We start from the raw sequence: 9798 nt of genomic DNA, 5'->3' as shown, positions 1-9798 counted from the left end.
ATAACCTTTTTGTTTCATGAATCTAATACACATTAATTAATGATGAACATGAAACTTATTTATAATAGTTTGTTTTTTGTTTTCGATAATTCATAAGTGAGAAAAATGGGCACTCATAATATGACACATGTTTAGGGTGACCTGGATCTGTGAAGCTATTTTGTTGATAGTATGGTCTGTGTGTAGTGTTTGTATTTGTGTATGTGGAGTTGATATGTTTGCATCGTTAGTTCATTAACGATTCGGTCCTTGCCTTGTGCCCACTTGTTAACGATGTTTGGATAAGGGTGTCTGTCTTACGGTGTCTGGCTATTGGTGTCTGGTGGTGGTGTTAGTAGTTTATACTCCGGGTCCCGGCGTGAGCACATTGAAGGGTCCCAGAGTGACAGTTCAACCACCGCACACCTATCCTGGGCAGAACCAGTACTAGGTGCCTTTACCTCTGCAAGGAACTGACAACTTCTGGCTTAGGGTGTTTGGCCATGAGCGTCTGTCTGACAGTGTTTCGGTATGGGTGTGTGTCTAAGAGTGTTTGGATGAGGGTGTCTATTGACGGTTGTCCTTCTAATATATATTGTCTTTTAGCGTTGTCTTTAGTTTCGTCCTCTTTAGGTTGTGGCATTTGGACAAAGTACGGACCGTGGGATGGTCCAAAAAACATTTAAGCCACATATCTGAAACCTGTATAAACGGCACATATGGCAAGACATTGTTCTATTCGTTCCTCAACTTATTGGTCATTGTCAATGTTGGCTGAATTTCAATACACACAAATATGATTTCGATTCACGACTAAAATCTACTACAATGTTTTTTGAAACGGCCCTCAGTTCTTTTTGCATATTACTTAAAGTTATAGGTCAACACTCTCTTGCCAACATGTTTGAACTACAGCACTATTTGAGTTAAGTAGTTCAAAATTGTCAGCGGAACTTATGGATATATCTTAAATTGAAGTATTGTGGGACAAGGTCTACTGACAATCGACCCCCCTTGGCCATTACAAGTACAGCGTTACTGCTGTTAACGACCATTTTTTATCGCCACTGCCTTCATGTGTCCCTATCCGCGGCCAATTCATGTCGAAAATGGGGCAATCATATCTTGATCAATGCTGATGTTTCTATTATTCAATTCCTTTTTGCAAGACGTTTCTTTGATTGGTTAATTTACATTTATGTATTCGATACTCTAGAACGTCAGTTTTGTATTGTAGCAGTCCATAAGACGTGTACGAGATGTTGAATAAAACATAAACATGTTGTCTGTCGCTTATTCCGATTGTGTTAAGACATTGAAATGTCATAGAAAATGTAATAGTATTAGTAATTTATGTTGTGAAAACAAGATAATGGAACTGTAACCAGATTATTTCTATACTGTTATATTTCGCAATGAAACGTTCCATTTACTTCAAGAACATCACCAACGGAAGTACGTTGACCTACGACTTATACTTTCCGGCATAAAAGCATACACTATTAATATGCTGATAATTTTAATTGCAGAATAACCTTCATATGAAGAGCTTACTTGTAGACGCGGTTATACATTTTTTTTGTCACTGGCATATTTTCTCCGTGCTCTATAAAAATGCACGGATTTCTAGAAAAATGCATAAATACCGAATGCGAAAAAATACAAACATATGAAAAATAACTAAATAAATAAATAATCCAATATTTTATTTGATGTATCGGTTTTTGAACTAAAAGGGCGACTGATATAGAGAGCGTACACGTTATAACTTCAGCTCACATTCTACAACGGAATGTTTTCTGAATGAGACAAAACAACAAGTACATGGGATGTTTGTTGGATTTTAAAAGGTGGTTCTGTTAAATTCTGTGAAATGTTTTGTTAAGTCACTAATTGTACTTTACACAGCTTCATAATACAGAAAACAAATACTACAGAGACAAGAAAACGAAAAATTTAGCAACGAAATTTAAGAACCAAAGCCTCTTAACTGGAGATACCTTACGTAGCAAGGCAACAAAAACCGTTCAGTCATTGAAATGTCGTTATAGTCAATGTTGGAGTTTATGTCAGAAGTTCACAAGATGATTACAACATTTTCAATGCGTTATCTCGATGCCTATTTTTTACCGGTTAATATGATGCCATGTGTCGTGACTACATGACATTTTAGCTTCAAAAACATTTTTGGCGTGAAATTTTTGTGGGGCACATGGCCTCATATTTGCAACACTTTTTTCAGATACACAAGGGATGTGACGGGTTCAGGTCAAACCATATATTGGCTCGGGCAAAGAATCTTTCAGACAAATTGTTTTAAACATTTTTGGGACGGGTCCTATTAAATCATTTGTTTCATGGATCCATTATAGTTTGGGCATACTGTTACGAAACATCGCATCGATATATGAAGATTACAGCAATAAAGCTGACTGTTGCTCCTACAAAGAAAAGCCCGACAATTTCGATTAGAACTAATGAATAACAAACGTCAAAATTGATGGGAATTCCTGTCGACCATATAGTTCATAGACTGTCACACACTTTTATTTCTGGCTTCAAATTAGAAATAAGCTAGGCAGTGTGTCACGTTTAACGACAATTAAAATGTCACAACTAATATTTCATGAATATTATCAGGTAAAGGAAAGTACCTGCGCGAGGTGATACACCCATGTACATTGTGACTGGGTTTGGCAATGACGGAATGTTAAGAATTTAAAGAGGAGGATGACGCACAACCCCCCCCCCCTCACCCACGCCGTTTTATTTACAGGCATACAAAAGCACTGCCAACATGGATAATTTGTAAGCTATATGGATTGATACTTTTTTATATTATTTTATTGAAGTATATATTTTTAAATATTTTATTGCTACTTAATCCGCGAACATTCGATGAATAGCCGACCTGGCAAACGAATGACCATTCTATATCCTATACAGAACAGATCGACCAACTGATTCACCGAAGTTGTATTATCTTATTCGTAAAGTTAGCCATACTCGTAATAAAACGCTGGTATCTTGAAAGCATTGCTACAGAATGTCTTTGGATTATGCAAATCCCGCACGAAGAGTGCTGGCAACAAGTGAGGAGCCTTTCGATATCAGTCGATGTACTGTTTTATCGTTCAAAGATGTTGTCTGAAATTGAAAAAAGATAGAAGATTCGTTGCTAAGTTACAAAACAAGCTCAAATTGCTATTAAAGGGACTAGACATCCCATGGTTTCAAATTCGGCAAATACAAATATCTCTTAAACAAGCCTAAAATTATTAATACGACCTAGTTTGTGGCCGATAATAAATCATTTTACATGTTTTAAAGATTATTTTCAACTAGTTTTACCCGTCTAAAAAGAGTGCATAATGATTATACCATTTTATAGTGTGTATATTAATATGTGCACGTAACGTTATTCGGTAAATGACGTCGTTGAAATTGTGTTCCGGTCGTATGGGCGCTGACTCTTGCTTTGGAACAAAGAGTGGACTTGAATTTGACACAGTATAATATCATTTAAATTTCACTGCAATTTTCAATAAACCATCTGAAAAAAATAAATAAATGTATGTTGCATGTTTGAACTGAAATAAATTTATTGTCTGTTCTGTTCGATATCAAATCTGCTACATATGAATGATGTATTTTTCTTGTTAATTGAATCATATCTATTTTGTTCAAACGCATCTCCGACGAGCTTTAAACAATAAAGATAACACTTAGATTTAGTAGGAGAGATCCACAGAAAGCTCGGTCAACATACCTGGTAGTGAAGCCTCTCAGACGACTGATTAAGTACCAATGTGTCACACAACCCTAGAATTTTGTTGTCTAGCCTTTGCTAGAAATATTCATCTAATACCGACAAACTGGAATATTGATAATAATCAAAAGTTGTTTTATTTAATTTCAGCCCAATACCTGCAATTAGAAAGGAGAAAACACACGCATAAATCATAGATCAATTCATTTCTTCTAGATTGGAGTTTTGATAACTTCCGGCCTAATGCAAACGGATACACCAAAAATAGCGGTTAATAATACATGGTAGTCATATACGTGAAACGCTATGAATGGCATTTTTCCCATCTGAAGTTTGCCTATTTTCAATTAAATGTATACTTAATTTTATAAGCAGTCTATAACCCAGAAAGCTGACAATACGTGTTCCATTCTTGTCGAAATTAATTGTTGTATACATTTAGAATGAATAGAGCGAGAAAAACTATAAATGTACCTATAAATGACAGATTCTATGTCTGCGTGGGTTATGGCAACACCAAATATGAATTATTCATCTATGTTACGTCGCGAAGATAGCCACATTATCATATATCCTGTACTGCGTTAAGAATGCCTTAAAGAAAAATATAATAGGCATCAATTTAGCAGAAATAACCTTAGATGAAATCAATATGATGCCTCTATAAGGGTTTACCATTGCATTGATCCACAATGACCGTTGGACGGCAATAATCCCAGCATTTATTGATAACGGAATTCTAACACTTTTGTTCTATGTTGTGTCTGTAAAAGTTGTATTGTGGCGTTGTTTGATATGTTGGGTTTTCACGACAGTTAATAATGCAACTGCAACTACAATGACAAACATATGCGTGCGTTGTCTTGTGGCATTGTTTGTCTTGTGGCATTGTTTGTCTTGTGGCATTGTTTGTCTTGTTGCGCTTTCAAGACAGTTAAATAATGAAACAGGAACCTCAATGACAAGCATCTTATTCTGCTGTCTTGTTGCGTTTTGTGTCTATTTGCAGTTTCCGGCTAAATAGAACACTAGTTATGACAGTGACGAGTACCTTGGACTATTTATTTTCGACGTTGTGTGTCTAATTGTGTTTGAATGACAGCATAACAATACAACAATTGCAATAAAATATTGAAACAAATGATACGGTAAAAGGGATCAAACACAAAAGATTAACAACGAGACACACCATTAGATTGGTTTGATCTAGGGTTATAGAACTATCTAATGAAGTCACATTATTTCACATTATAACTAAAAGTTATGCTTCAAATTATACTGCTAAACACTAGCGCCAATCATACAAGTTATGTCCCTGTGGAATTTGTCTGAAACTAATGGAAAATTGGAAGGGTTTCCTCTTCTTGTGATGGCGAATAAGCCTATAAATTGCCGAGCCTTCATTGGCGATAACAACGCCTTATTCACCTGTTCTATCTTTGTATCGAAAAGACGAAATAAATGTGCTGTGAATCATATTTATGGCATTAATTGCATCATGAAATATATGTTCACGACTGCAAAAATAAAATATTCAATACAAGGACAAGCCACAAACGACGGCCTGCCTTAAAGGACTGGCCTAGGAGCTCAAATTCTACGACGGCCCGGTCTTCCGGGACAAGGCCGGTAACTACAATTTTACGACTGTTCTGCCTTAAAGGACAAGGCCGGTACCTCTACTTCCACGACTGCCCTGCCTTCAGGGACAAGCCCGGTACCTCTAATTATACGACTGTCCTGCTTTCAGGGACAAGCATGGTAGGTCTTATTCTACGCCCTGCCTTAAAGAACAGCACAGTACCTCTAATTCTACGACTGCCCGGCCTTAAGGGACAAGACCGGTTACTCCTAAATCTACGACTGCCCTGCTTAAAGGGACAAGACTAAGGTCCAACGGACACTTAAACAATAGACATACAGCATTCGTAACAATAAAGCAAGATGACACACGCATCAACAGGGGCTCTCTTTGAATCATATTGGCAGAGTGTTTTCACGATTTTAATGCATATATTATGATACTAAATATACACTATGCTAAAACTTCTAATAACGGATTACAAATGTTGACCATTCTTCTTGCCCTTGCGTAAATTGAATTAAAAAGCTAAATGTTATACCGAATATGTTATAGTTTTATTTAAACGTAAATAGTTTAGTCTTATAAACCTTTTCACTTAAATATAAAGGAAATGTTTGGATTAAATTAGACAATAACAATCGGGATTAATAATGATACTGATTGCATTTTTATAGTTTATACATGATGATTAAAGTGTCTATACATGAATGATTTAACAGTTATTCGAATTTGTTGTTTTTTAACCATTGTCTAATGAGGTAATGCCTTATATAGCCAAAATGGAGGATATCCTTTTTACATTGAGTTCAAGGGTAGGCCTAATGTCAGATGTTTTTGACTGATGTCTTTATATGCCTTCTAATATTGTACCTGCTGACAACTTAAAAGCTATACATAAATAGACAATTTACAAAAAGCCCTTCATTTTACAATCAATGGGTCATTTTCTGAAATAACTGATAGCATTCTGCCTAGAAAATGATATTTTTATTGGTAATGGTCACATCAGGAGGCTTAATTTATTTGTTATCACTGAATGCAAACTATAGGCCGCTATTTTTGTAGAATATGATTAAACTTGTTATTGAAATAAACCCACAACACATTTCCAGCAGTTGAAAAGACTCGTGGAGTATTTTAAATTCAAATCCTTTAAGATTTATAAGGGCATAGCTATAAAAAAACACAAACGTTATTATAGGTGAGTAATATTTTTTTAATTAGTCATATATATCGCCCCCCCCCCCTCCTGTTTCGAAATTAAAGTACTAAACGCTAAATTAGAAGAAACAAGAACTATCTTGAAAAAAGATACTCGGCCATAATAATACAGCGGTTGACTAGTGTTCGAAGGTGGTTAGAATTTTCGACTACACTAGAGACTGCTCCTTGTCAAATTATTCTCCGGTAATGGATTCTCATGCGATAATTACTCAGGGAATAGAAGAGCAATACAATACAGTAATTGACAAAAACGAAATAAATTTAATAGCATGCACACTTTTTCTGATACCGAACACGTTTTACGTGGAGACGCTTTGACTAAACTATGTCCAATACGGTTGAGGTCGAACTTGACCTATGATTAGGTGAGGTGAGCCAAATCAAGTCCGAAATTGTATCATATTTTAGGAGTCTTCTCGTTGTGTTTAGCCTTAAAATATCATTTGTCTAAATCTTCTGGGAAAATTGTTCGTGAAAAATAACTATCGTCATCCTTTATAAAACCGCAGATGCAAAAAGAACGTATTCGACAACTGTTCGATACACCTTTTTTTCATTCGACTTTCTTTAATTTGGCCAATAAGATAGCTAGATTCACATTACAATTTTAACAATGGCTAATGGGATTTCTGTTTATTGTACAATGACCAATGAAAGCTTCAATTATATTATGTTCGTCTCTTTTCATTTCACAGGAAGTCAGGGTGAATTAAATATGCATAATGCTAAAAACGTGTAGAAGTTTAATTTCCGTGTCAACAAACCGCATAGTAATTGATTCCTGAAAGCTACCAAATAAACAAAAATATTTACCAGCAATATGTCCAATAATAAATCCTAACGCGACTTTAAATGAAGTTGATCCTGTTTCGTTACACTTACCATACAAACATACAACCAGACGTAGTGTGTAACATAAACATACATTTTAGGTATTTTAATCTATAAAATTAATGAAATTCATGGTCGTTATATAATGAAGCAACGAAATAAAACATAAAAAATAATGAAAATATCTAATTTTAAAACACTTACTTTACAAAACAGTATTAAACCCACTGAAGTAGTGTTTGCAGCAATGTAGAATAATGAAAACAATAGCTTAAATGCAAATTGTCTCTATGATGATACCTTCACATATGAAAAAACTAAACACGTCTTTGCAAAGTTTAAAACCTAGAGTATACATTTACAATTATCTCAAATATCAGTTCTCCGAATACCCAATAAGCAATGCTGCATGCGAAATAAAATGCTTTTGAATCATACGAAGTAGCGCCTAAGATGCTTGCTTCAAATGTAATCTGCGGAAATATTCAATACGCACTCTTCTTTTTCTACATTCTTTACTATAAAGCGAAATAAAAGCTAATGTCCATTCATATCTTCGATTTCTTCAGTAGATGTACAGGCAATCTGTCGTGACAATTGTCCCTTAGCTTTTCCCGAATTGCTAGACCTCGTTGAGGTTGCCGATTTTGATTTTCCTGATATGTCCAACGGAATACTGCTGTAAAATCGGAACGGTTCGTTGCTGTTTCCTCTCGAGTCATTTTTGATGGTGGCCATTTCCGTGGGACTGTTTGAAACATTCTTGTGAGGACAAATAACTTGTATAAATGCTTTCCGGAAGTTCATGTTAAACCATCCGTATGTGATAGGATTAAGGCAGGCGGAACACATCGCGACCAAGAGACAATATGCGTAGGCATGATTGAAATTCCAGTTTAAAAAGAAGTGGTAGTCTTAATCTGTGAGCGTGGTCATTTCCGTCAGTGGAAGCCAAGCTAAAGCAAATGAAATTGCTATTCCTGTCAAGAGCAACATGTTACGACGTTGCAGTTTGATTTCTCGTAACACCCTATCAGCTTCAACTTGTGTAATAGGGTTTTCACTTATCCTGCAGCGCAAGAACTGGCATATGCGACCATGTATGAGTGAAATTATAGTGAGAGGCACCACGTACTGTACAATAAGGACGAATGTCGTGTAAGTTTGCCTTAAAGCATCCGATGGCCAAACCTCCATGCAAATCTTGAAAAGTTCTGGACTCACTTGAGTGACTTCATGAAAAGCAAACATAGGGATACAAAACAGGATAGAGAACAACCAAATAAGAATAATGGTATAATGGACTGTTGTTCTGTTCGCATTTTCCCTTTGCGCACAAACAATGGCGGAATAGCGATCCACTGCAATAGCCACGATTGTAAATGTAGAAACATACACATCAATCGTCTGAACAGTTGAACTAATTCTGCACATGATGTCTCCTAAAATCCAGTTTTTGAGCGTCAGACGAAGCAAAGAGAATGGCATACACGCTACACACATTAAAATGCCACAGAAAGACAAATTTAGGATAAGTATATTACGAGGTTTTTGCAAATGCTTGAACTTGATAACAATGTAGCACACACACGAATTGCCAACGAGACCCAGCAACATTACTGTACAATAACAGGCCACTAAGAGGGCTTCTTGTGATGGCGAAAACCAGTGATCCCAAGTCTGAATTCGTCCACGATTCCATTGCAGTCGCTTCTGTTAAAAGTTGAGTCCTGGCAAGGGTGAGTCCCAATGTGGCCAGTATTACTGTCATTGTTATTATTCAAATCTGGAACAGTATTGAATATCTGTAGAGAACGTATTCCAACGTCTAAGTTATTCGCATCCATGTTGTCACTGCTGTTTGAAACTGTTTGTTGATATTGAAGCTGTGACATCCTCCTGAAATGTTTTAAAAGCGGGTTATAAACATTTTGTGCTGCATGTAATGGTTAGGAGTTTTAGTGCCATAAAACTCTGAAAACTGTTTTTGTTTATTTTTAGCTCGTATATATTTGAAAATCATTAGAGTTATTGTCATAGACTGGGTACTGATGGCTTTGTCATCGGCATGCAAATAATTTAACTTTCCTGTAATGATACATCTGTTCAAGATACTCCAAAGAAAATGCTGCCAGAAACACCACGCAGGCCCTATGTTTGGCTTCTATATTTTTCGATATTTAAATAGTTTGATATAATGAAATGTGTTTTTAAGAAGACACCGATGTTAACAAAGACGATACAATTTGTATTGTTAAACTTTTTTAATTTTCGTAAAGTTATTAAAACAACAACATATAGACACGGGGCTGATCAATTGCTCCATTTTGTTATTTAATTGAAGCGATGGTCATAATTGCACATGGTAACATTATCAATACTTACAACCCGCCAAATATATATAATCTCA

The 9798-nt window shown here is 35.8% G+C and overlaps 1 pseudogene; it reads right to left on the bottom strand.

The window, feature by feature from the left end:
- Positions 1-7637: 7637 nt before the first annotated feature.
- On the bottom strand, positions 7638-9091 carry LOC128210847 (neuropeptide Y receptor type 6-like; annotated as a pseudogene).
- Positions 9092-9798: the final 707 nt, after the last annotated feature.

The sequence above is a fragment of the Mya arenaria genome, chromosome 12 (assembly GCF_026914265.1).
Source record: "Mya arenaria isolate MELC-2E11 chromosome 12, ASM2691426v1".
Classification (NCBI taxonomy): Eukaryota; Metazoa; Mollusca; class Bivalvia; order Myida; family Myidae; genus Mya; species Mya arenaria.
Note: the sequence above shows the minus strand (reverse complement) of the source record. Positions and strands in the feature narration are given on the sequence as shown.